Source organism: Aulostomus chinensis, chromosome 18 (genome assembly GCF_037954235.1).
Source record: "Aulostomus chinensis isolate RoL2024-O1b breed Wild chromosome 18, RoL_Achi_v1.0, whole genome shotgun sequence".
In the NCBI taxonomy this organism is placed as follows: Eukaryota; Metazoa; Chordata; class Actinopteri; order Syngnathiformes; family Aulostomidae; genus Aulostomus; species Aulostomus chinensis.
Window position 1 is genome coordinate 19,626,433 of NC_141337.1, and position 11,068 is coordinate 19,637,500.

The 11,068-nt window shown below is 43.7% G+C and overlaps 1 protein-coding gene and 2 long non-coding RNA genes across 5 annotated transcripts in view; 2 read left to right on the forward strand and 1 right to left on the reverse strand.

Moving 5' to 3' along the window:
• Positions 1-11,068, forward strand: part of rbfox1 (RNA binding fox-1 homolog 1) — a 138,650-nt gene that overhangs the window by 19,801 nt on the left and 107,781 nt on the right. The window lies entirely within an intron of this gene.
• Positions 768-2,320, reverse strand: LOC147245586 (uncharacterized). Its single transcript, XR_015110109.1, has 3 exons — positions 2,215-2,320; positions 2,008-2,084; positions 768-1,854 (listed from the first exon to the last, which is right to left on the reverse strand). It is a non-coding gene; the product is annotated as an uncharacterized LOC147245586 (long non-coding RNA).
• LOC147245587 (uncharacterized) lies at positions 3,971-4,477 on the forward strand. The gene is made up of 3 exons (XR_015109951.1): positions 3,971-4,114; positions 4,226-4,306; positions 4,394-4,477. It is a non-coding gene; the product is annotated as an uncharacterized LOC147245587 (long non-coding RNA).

Genomic DNA, 11,068 nt, shown 5'->3' on the forward strand with positions numbered 1-11,068 from the left:
TCATTAGTAGACATTTTTTCTAGTAATAAAACAGTAGGCCCCCCAACTGCCTGCACATGGTGTTCGTTAGTTGCTGTGCAACAAGAAGATCTGCTACAATCTCGTTTTCGTTCATCACAAACTAGCATTATATAAGTGTCTTTATTCTTTGACGGTGTTTATTTTTATTTGAAGAACCACCCAAAACCCACCGGCATCAGCAGACAGATGTTGACGACTGTTTGTACCTGGTAAATCTCTTTCGTGATCCTGCTTGACTGCAGATTCTTGGCAACCACTGTTGGAAGTGATTGAGGTCTGTTGGCTCTCTAGTGTATGCATAACACATCTAACCCATTTTTCATATCTGTGCCAATCTAATTATGAGGTAACAGGTTTATTTTATATATCAAACATCAATAGCACAGACAACGCTTCTTGGTTGAGGATAAAAGGCAGATGTGTCTGGACCTAGGTCCGGACCTAGGTCCAGACACATCTGCCAGGTCTGAGATGTGACACAACAGATAAACTGTTGTTTCAGATCCTGTTTCTCAGTGTTTTCACAGTGCCGGTGAAGACGTTGGATGTTGTTAAGTTTGTGTCCAACACGAGGCACTAGGACAGACTGCGTGGCATGTTGGCACTGTAGCGGTAAAGGCCAACACAAGACCAGTTTAGCTGCTCAGGTTATACAGGTCTCCTTCATGTCTCTGACAGAAAACTCATAAAACATCTTTCAAACACTCAAGGTGGTTCGAAGGTCTGTTACCACACCTTTGTCCTTACACCACTCTTCAAAGCATTTCACTCCCCACTTGTTAATTTCACTTTTTCTGAGATTGTCCACCTCGTCTGTTGTAAGCTCTGCATGCTGTTTAATGGTGTCTTCTTTCCGATTCTGCCCAAGCCGCTCCACCATACCAAGACCTCCCAGGAGGTCAAACTTGATGCTTTAGGTTTCCATTTAGGTAGCATTATTCGTAGCTAACTGTTAGCTAGCCAGTTTGTCATGCTAATGTTATTTCTTGGTTTCAGAGGGATATGAATCTGTACAGAGGGATTGGATATTATAGCAGTTGTATACACCCATCACACAATGACTAAGACCCATCAGGTGGCGTGACGTTTTATAAAACAAAATATTAAGATAGGTTAAGCTTAGAATCTGGATTGGTAGGGAATCAGAATTAACTCAAAATAGAGCTTGAAAATTTGCCGTTGGCTCCACATTGAAAGGCCATTTTACTACAATATGAGGATGTGAGAATTGTATAACAAAGGGAGCCTGGTAGACCTTGTCATGATAAACTCTACCTCCCTCCTGTGGATTTATTCATGTTCGGCCCATCAGATGGGCAACCGCATTGCATGCTGCATAAGGAAACAAAGTGACTAAGACTAAAGCCTTCCAGAGGAGGCCAACCTTGTGTGTTTGAAGCATAACGGTAGTGAGCACGCAGGACATTGTGGCATGGAGAAAACAGCAGATGCATTTGGGTCCATGTATTCCTGATCCAGAATGGAAAAGGAAAAATGAATGGGTGAGTTTGAGCCACATTTTTAAAGTCATCTCTCTGCATGGTTAATGTATCATCACAGTTCAGTATGTCCTCAATTTGTTTTCAATCTCTTTCGATACCAGAGCATCCCGAAGGCCAGGCTGGAGCCAAAGCTGTTCAAATGAAGATGTCCCACGTCCCAGTTGAGGGGACTACATGGAAATAGACCCCCATCCTCAGAGTCATGACACAATGCCATCACAAATCCTCTTCCTGCAGCTGAAGGAGCCACTTCCCGAACCAAAAATGACCATCAATGATGACTGATGGCAGAAGCCTGTCCTCTTAAGACGAAAGGTGCAGTTGAGGTGACCTGATGGATTAAGGATTTCCTCTATAAATTTGTTGCATGCAAAAGTCTGCTGACAGAACAAGGACATCATTCAGGTAACCTCAACTTCTCATGCCCTTTGTATGAATTTACAGTCGTACCCACAAGAAATTTTTAGGAAAACCATAATGGCACCTGGGTCCATGCCTGGGATGAAATGTTGGACTGAACACTGCCAGGAACACTGGTGTGTAGCCTCCTGTACGGTGGCCCTGAGGGGCAAAACACAAGAACATTTCACAAAACACAGCAACATTTCACAAAACAAAATAACAAAATAACATTTCACAAAACACAACAACAAAATAACATTTCACAAAACACAATGACATTTCAGATTACCTAAAGGATAGGGAAAACATTCTTGTTTGTGGTTGGACGAACCCAAGTTTGGCAACAGTTCAATTATGTCATGTCCTGTCCCTTTTGCGTACGACTCTCAGCAGTGTCCTTGCGCAAATTTTAAACTCAGTTTGAAAGGATGGAAGAGGATATTGAAATCATAGGGCAATATTTTAAAACCGTTGATAACTAACGAGGGTGGCTAACTGGCCAATCGTTGGCGGCTATGGTCCCGTTCTCTGTTCCACACTCTGTGCGCAGTCTCATGGGATAACGTCGACACTTCTAATACAGTTGATGAAGTTGTTTTTCATTACTTCAGGGTTGTTGTTTGTAGGTCCACATTTGAGCCCCATGATTCTGCAGTCGAACCCATCTATGCAGCAGATATCGCCATGCCAAATGGTTTTAATTTGTCAAACCCGTCTACCTGCCACAAGAAATTTGGACCCATAGACTAGAACGTGCGTCTAATGAACCTATGACATGTCCGCTACAAGGTCCCTCATGGGTTCAGTTCTTGAAGCATCTGTATTACCATGTCCCTTTTAACACAGAGGCCATATTTCTGCTTTAAAGTCAACCACGTTGTCCTGTGTTCAAACATCTGTCCAGGTCTGAGAAGCTTCTGATAAAATAGCCCTTCTGATGTGACTTGTTGAAGAGTAGCCGCCCCGTGTCCTCAGTCCTAAATCTTTCAAACCTGCTTTCAAAGTTCCACAGGACATTTTAACATTCAACATTTTATCTCCTGGAGCTCATCTGTGAAGTGAGACTCTCCACCTCAGTTGCTAGCAACCCCTATCCCTGTATGGACCTGCACTGATCCTTGACATGAAGGCAGGACCCTTTGTCTCAAGGGACCAAGACCATGACCAAATACACCAGCTCAACGTAACCAAGGCTGTTGAGCCTTATAAGGGTCGCACATATTGTCTGTCTTAATTGTTCAGTGTATGATTGTCAGTATTGCAGATGGTCATCATGGTTTTCCCACCCCAGTAAGAGCTGGCTAAGAGGAAAACTCAAGTGTGTAGTAAAGATTACATTTCTCCTCCTCAAGGAATCAAACCTTGTCTTCTACGTTACAGATTCAAAAACTTTGTTCTGCTATCATCATCATGTGCCAAGACAAAACAAAGGGAGGGGAAAAATACAATATTATTTATGGTGATTTAAATACAATCCTTAAAATTTACTTTAAAAAAAGAATCACTAAAAAATACTGTCAAACATATTAAATTAGAAAACTGTAAGACAGAGAATCACAGACACGCAGGTCATGAACATCTCACACAGATTGATTGTTGGTGAGGATGGTGTGGTTTACAGTGGTGCTCCAGTCTGTGTATAATGTTACTTGTATGTTAAAAACAATGCTACGCTAACTTCAGGTTGGACAACAAAAAATGCCTTATCCCATCCATGTCCACATACTGTGAGGCTACAAAAAGCTTCATCTCTGCCATGTTAACTACCTGTTGGACTAAAACATAAGAATGTTTTGACACACTTATCGACTTTATTTCAACGTGTCAGTACCTGTTCTCTCTGTCCTTGTTGATCTGCCTCTGTTTCTCTCTCTCCAGCTGTCTGTCGGTCTGCCTCGCTTCCTTTCTGTCTCTATTTTTCTTCTCACCCAACCGCTCAAGGCAGAAGGCCTCCCACATTGAGCCTTGGTCTGCTCAGCATTTCTTCCTTGTTGATGGGGAGTTGTTGGGTCTCTTTAAACAACGTTAACCGTAAATTAGATGGAATGAAAAATTGTTCTTGTGTGTTCTTTAGACTGTGGTTCTCATGGTCATTCCTAAGGATGTTCACCAGGACTGTCAGCTGGTAAATGATGTGAGGAAACTTCAGCATCCAAATGGTGTTCATTATAAAAACTGAAGACAGCACGGTAAGATAGCGATTACTCTTCCCTCTAAGTGCCTCCTGCTCTCAGGCAGATCCTTGGATCTGCTGCACCATCGTCTCATTGTGTGACCAAATCTCTCCACTGTTTCAGCAGCTTGTTTTTGTGATGAAGTACGCCGGAGGCTCCAACCTGCTCCAGGCCCTTCATGATTGCGGGAACTTCCCAGAGGACCAGGTACCCCTTCATTACACAGTCACGCTGGACATTACACTCACTGAGACTTCACCCCATCAACATTTGCATTTCTCTCCCTCTTCCAAGGTCCAGAAGTTCACCTGCCAGCTACTCTCAGCTCCCCACTATTTACACTCATGTCCTATTATTCCTTGAGTCGCGAAGAAGAACAATAGGGTGTTGGGGGACGACGGCGTGACGAAGCCGTGTGACTTTGGGTAAGTCGATTCAGAAGTTGAAGGAAACATGGCTGTGAGCGTCCTCATCTACAAGTATAAGTCTATGTGATGCCATTCTGTCTCAGGTTGCCAGGGTCATGAGGAAGCCCACCTCCAAGCTGATGTCTCAGAGGGGAACCCCAGCCTTCATGTCCCCTGAGCGGATGAGGGGGGAGCCAAATGATCATACTGCTGATCTCTGGGCTCCAGGCTGTTCTCTGTTCCAGCTCCACACCGGGAAGCTTCCCTTCCTTGCTGCATCAGGACCCACCTGAAGAGCTCTGCCTGGAAGGCTCAGTTGATTGGCCCAACAAGATGAGCGCCAGCTGCAAGGTACAACTACATTCTCCTGTCTCGTCTTCAGCCGCTAACTAGCTAGCTAGTTTTTAGCATGATAACACAACTATCTAGCCAAAATGCAAGTCACCCTAAACCAGGAAATGTGATTCATGTAATTTGTAACGGTACATACTTTAATAATAATGTATTTACTAATGACTAACAAAATTGTATGGTCCTAAATATGTGATGTCTTCCTCCCAGTCTTTACTCAATGGTCTGTTGACCAAAGACCCTGGGAAGCGGTTGTCACGGCCAGACCTCCAGGACCATCCTTTTATTGCCAATGGTCTTCACCTCCTTGACACAGACCAGGTGGCCGGGGATGAAGAGAAAGAGGTCCATCACGTGATCCAACACGGGGACAACATGAGCTTTAATTCTGGGGAGGCAGCTCACATACTGGACGTGAGAGTAGAAGAAGAGGCTTGACTTGAAAAGATGATATACGTGATGAAAGCTCTCCAGGAGGAGAGACAGAACGCTCTCCTGAGTGACGAGCAGCAGCAGATCAAGAATTCACTTCAAGATGTCGTGCAGAAGTCTGAATGTGTTTTTAAGATGTTTGAGGTCCTTGAGCTGAGGTTAGAGGACAAAATTAAGTCTTGTGAAGACAGAAGAAGACACACAGGCTCGTGATTCAGACCTTGAAGGCTGAAAAAGAAGCTGAGAAAATTAAAGCAAAGAAAAAGGAAGAGTCTCTTCTGAGGGAGATGGAGAAGGTCAAGCTCAGCCGGGACAAATTTGAATCTGAGCTGCAGACAGAGAGACACAAGAATGCCTCCTGATAAAAGAACTGGAGCAGATGAAGGCTGCAATGCCTAAAGACAAGAAGAAACTGTCTCTCCAGAGCAGATTCTGCATCTTTCTGGGGTTGAAGAAACCTCAGATAGCTTGATCTCTGCAGCCATACCTGCCCAATGAAAAGGCCCTGCCTCTCATACAGGGGTACACCTGGCTGCATTTATTCTTTCAGACGCACTATCGTGTGTTGATCTAAATCTTAAAGCACACCAATGGCACACCTGGCAGCAAGTCAGGTGACACCAGGTCAGGTGATGCTCCGTCAGGTGATACCCCTAGCACCAGTAGGAAATGTCAAATGGAAGAGAAGATGAAACCGGTCATCTTTATAATACACAACTGTGTGTCATGTAAGTCAGCCATACCAGGCTGCAGTGGAAGCAGAGGAGAAGAGATCCTTCAGGAGCCTCCAAACTGGAACAACCATGTTTGCACTTTCGGAGGACACAGCCTCACTCTACAGTAGAACACTGGCATGAAGCAAAGCCGGCATCAGTTTTGGGGTCCCTTGTCAAAAATAACAAGGGCTGCTGTTCGGGATGAGCAAGCACACATGCCATCGTCTGTACTCAGAGGGGGCGGGGTTTAAACAACTGTGTGGGGCTTAAATTGGACAATAAAGTGACAGTGTGTTTTTCGCAGAATTGGTTTCAAGAAATAATAGGGATTGAAACAAATTAAAAGCCTCTGATTAAGCTTGAGATGGTTTTGAGAATAATTCATGAATTATTTATAGAAAAGACTCAGATTGACATTCTACTGCTACTGACTTGATGCTGACCAACTTGTATTATCTTCCAAATATTAACTTGAATCAGCGATGATCAATTTCTGGAAGTCACTGTCAGTGGTATCAAATGTGTGACATTCTGTCTTGGTAGAGGACTGTGCCTCTGAACCAAATACCCACCACAGTGATATGAGGATCTGACAAAGAATGACTTAAATCACCAAACTGAAATAATGACACGAGAAACCAAGGGGGCCAAGAGAGGATTGGACAGGAGACACAAGTCAAGTCAGTTTAATTTGTGCGGCTCCAAACCCTATCAGACGTTCTCTCCTGATTCTTTCCTTGTAGAGCAGGTCTACAATCACACACTGTCTGTTGACTTACACCCAACAATTCTCCATGAAAGAGAGACGGACAGCAGGGACAGAGACCAAGCTGGAGAAGAGACAGAATCTCCACCTGGGTGTCTTAGGACTAGGCCATAATACACGCTCAGAAAGTTCACTGAGGTGCCTGCAAGGGATGAGAATTCACTAGTGATGCAAATAAAAAACATCACGACACAAAAAGCCAATGCAAAGTCTATGGGGTCCGAAATGGTTCACTTCCGTCTAAGTCTCTGGAAGAGAGAGCGCGAGCATGCTTAGGACACGACCCTCATATCAGGACGGTAAATCCAAGAAAGTGGATGAAACTGTAAACTGGTAAAAACTCGGAAAAATACCTCCAGTGGAATCCCCCCGGACGATCGGACCTGCAGGAGTGCAGCTGGAGGACTTGTTTGGAAGGAGAATCGTATCGGTATGCAGCCATCCTGTCATGCTAAAGGCTAAATGCTAAACCGCTAATTCAACACAACAACTGCTAATTTCACAAGCTACCAGCTAGCACGGATGCTAATGGCGAAACACTAGCTCCAGTACCAGGTAGCATTGCTAGGCTAACACACACAAGCACTGATGGATTAAGCACTGATGCAATATTTTAAAGGTCCCTATGATGGTTGGGTTTTTGAATGACTTGTGGTGGGCTGTGCGTGTGTCTGGTGCTTTATTTGTGCATTTTAAGCACATTAAGTCATGTTTACCCACTGTGAACATTGCAATAAGGTTTTATACTTTGGTTATTTGTGTTAATATGTTAAATGGTATGTCAAGAACATAACAATTATGATACTGTTAGGAAAAAAATTATTATTTTGATATCTTAACATGATATTTTGAGTTAATTATTTTGCTATTGAGCAATTGTGATATTAAATTGCAACAGGAGTTCAGTTAAAGCAAATGTTCTCAACAGATACAGACTCATCATAAAGTTTAAGTGATTTACGTTCAATAATTCATGATTTGAGATCTGAGAAAATGAAAGTATGTGTTCTGATCTTACTTATCGTAGGTCAGGTTTTTTGAGAGACCCTTGGACTTGGACTGGACCTGCCTGGATGTGGGAGCCAGAGTGATGTTGATGGCGAGCCGGAACCTGGAGGATCATCAGACCTACGGCCGCGGAATTGAATCCTTTTTTCACTTTTATATATATTCACACACAGTAGGGTGGCGCGACATAGCTCTACCTGAAAGGTGCACATCCAGTAAAGTGGACTGCACAAGCAATAAAACTAGACTCAAGCAGCTAGAAATTTTTTTTATGTTAATTTGGTCTGTTATTTTCCATACTTACCAAGGTTGTTTTGTATATTTCCTGTGTTAATACTATCTTCCCACTGTAATAAATAGGATAGCATCCTGTTTCTTAAAAGCCATACAGTTTCTGTGTCTTTCCTGGTGTTGCTGTTAATCCTGGGCTCTGTAGTCAAACCTGGATCTTCTGTTACTTAAATTACTCACTTTCCTCATAAAGGTTACATATTTGTTGCATAGATGTTACAAGTGCATGTTCACCACATCTACCTGAATGTGACCAAACACTCCCATTGCCGGTGGATGAAGGATTTCCCTGATCCTCCAACATCTCATACCCAGCAACCTCCATCAGCCTGGGAATGGTTCTCTTCTCCCATTAGCAAAGAAAAACTTAGCGTTTCCTTGGACTGTTTATCTAACACTGTGTTTTTTTTTAATTGAACAGACGATAGTCACTGAGTTATGGCCTTTGTATAAAGAACTAACTGCCATCACAGCATCAAAAGTTGGCTAACTAGGTGTGGAATGTACGTCTGGGCAGGAGAGTAGAGGGATGTTGAAGCAGCGATGTGACTGGTCAATAGTTTCACACGTTGTGTGTCCAGTCTCATAGATCAGCACAATATGTACCAGCATGGTCATAACACAAAAGTTGTAGCAGCGAACAACACATGCTTCAAAATCCGCTACAAGCTCTTTCTGATATGAAGGTTTGTAATTGCTGAGAGCTTTGTATGTTAGAAGAATCTAGAATTCTATTGTGGATCTGATAGGGAGCCAATGCAGAGAAGCCAGTCCAGGAGAGATCTGGTCTCTTCTACTGTTTCTGGTCAGTCCACCAAAAGCTGGAGAGTCTTTAGGGACTGTTGGTGCAGCCTGATAGGAGGAACCGCAGTAATCTAGACTGGAAGGAACAAATGTGTGGACTTGTTTCTTTGCATCTTCTTGAAACAGGGTGTGTCTGATCTTGGTTTGTCTGGTAGAGATCAGTCCCTCATCTGGTGCCAGTAGGAGGTCACAGGTAAGTTTGACTAGTTCTGTTTCTGAACTAGGATGAACCTGAAACCATCCATCATCCATCCATCCATCCACCCATCCACCCATCCATCCATCCATCCCTCCATCTTCTCCCTCTTCTACTGTTAAGGGTGGTGGGGGTGGAGCCTATCCCAGCAGCCTTCCCCCTGGACGGGTTAGGGTTCCTCCATAACAGATGTCATAGACCAGACCATTATTCTGTCTTTATTCTTATTTTACATCGTTATCCTGGCTTGTCTGGATCCTCATCATGTAATGTAGGCTTACCACCATCTTGCTGTCTTTCATTCTCTCATGTTATGAACATCAATGTGACTGATGGTCAGCTAACAAGTGGCATCAGTCGCCTGTCACCAGCTGCACTGGTGTTGCAAATCTACAGATTCACAAACCTGAAGCGTCATCCATGGACACGGCAGCCGATGCCTCTCCTGCAGATGATGTAGCATCACCTTTGGATGGAGGCGCTGCTTACTTTCTGAAAAACTATCTTCTATCCATGCCCGTGTAGGTACCAGATGTGCTCAGTCTGCCACTGGCTGGCACAGGGAATAAATGAAAGAACCCCTCAACCCTCACCTGTAGTGTCTTCCTGCTGTTCCCACTGTTGGATTCTTGTACTACACATACACTTGGTGCGACTAAACTCTGGATTTCATTTTGTTTTTTTCAAAACGTGAACGATTCTGGCTTCTTGGTGAAACATTCAGGGCTTGAGCCTGAGTAGCCACCCACTAGATCCAGTCCAGCTGCTGAGGGAACCAGGAGCACTGGGCTCAGTAGAGCTGTGGTTCTCTGCCAGTCTGGCTCCAGTGCTGAACCTGAACCTGGGCTGGTTCTGATTCTCCTCTTTTCATGCTCAGTAATCGGCTGCTCTAGTCTGAGTTTAAAGGCTCTCCAGCCAGGTTCACCTGACTCTTCCATTCTGGAGCAGCGCCACATCCTCCCCAGGTACTGAGCTGTTTGTCCCAGCTGTTGGGTTTCAGAACTGTACCACAGTGCTGGCTTCCTTTGTTTCATAGTTTTCTTTATTAATGATGCAGTCGAGTCCAGAGTTGTTCTCAGTGTGTCTGCTGCTCTATTGATCAGTGAGCAATGAGGGCGGAGCTAAAGTTGACAGCAAGCTCGTCTGTTATAACGGGACATTTCTGATGTGTGCCCTTATAACCTTCAACCAGTAATAATTGTGATTATTTGTGATAGCTGTATCATGCAGTTGAGGGTGTAATTCAAATTTCCCGCAAGGAACTAATAAAGGAACTGAATGACATGACAGTGAATTTAACACCAGTGAGATCGCTTCCTTCAATCTGTATATCAGTCATATACATTAACATCAGGAAGTCCCACAGATCCTCAGCTGGGCAGTACCAAATGTGGAATGGTGATTCTGAAGTGGGTCTGACATTCTACAGATCACATGGACATTTTTGAAATGACTTAAATTGCATGGATGGTGGAAAAGCAGGGTCTTATAAACTACTGAAAAACCACATTGACCTGATTTCCATGGCTGTGTGTGCGTGCGTGCGTGTGTGCCTGCATGTGTGTGTAGTCTTGCTGTCCTCAGCATTTTTCTGCACATTATTCCTGGTCATTTGATTTGAGAGGCTCTCAGGTTGAACCTGCTGATGCAAGGGTTTTTCTGACACACACACACACACACACACACATACACACACACACACACACACACACTTTTCTAGTGCCGCTGAGCTAATGAATGCAAATAAGTGGAGTGTTCTCTTAATGTATAGAAGCTCCCAGCAGCTTCAATGGATTCGTACTTAGTGTGGTTATGTACTCATTTCCAACTGCACATCAGATCTATTTGTGACTGTAGAAGTAAAAACATTTGATAGTCACATTAGATAATTAAAGCTCAGCTGAGTTTTGATCTATTTTCACAATATTTGTTTGAAATACTGACTGGATGAAAAGAGCCTCCATGCATGGCTGTCCTGTCTGAAACTCATCTGAAGGT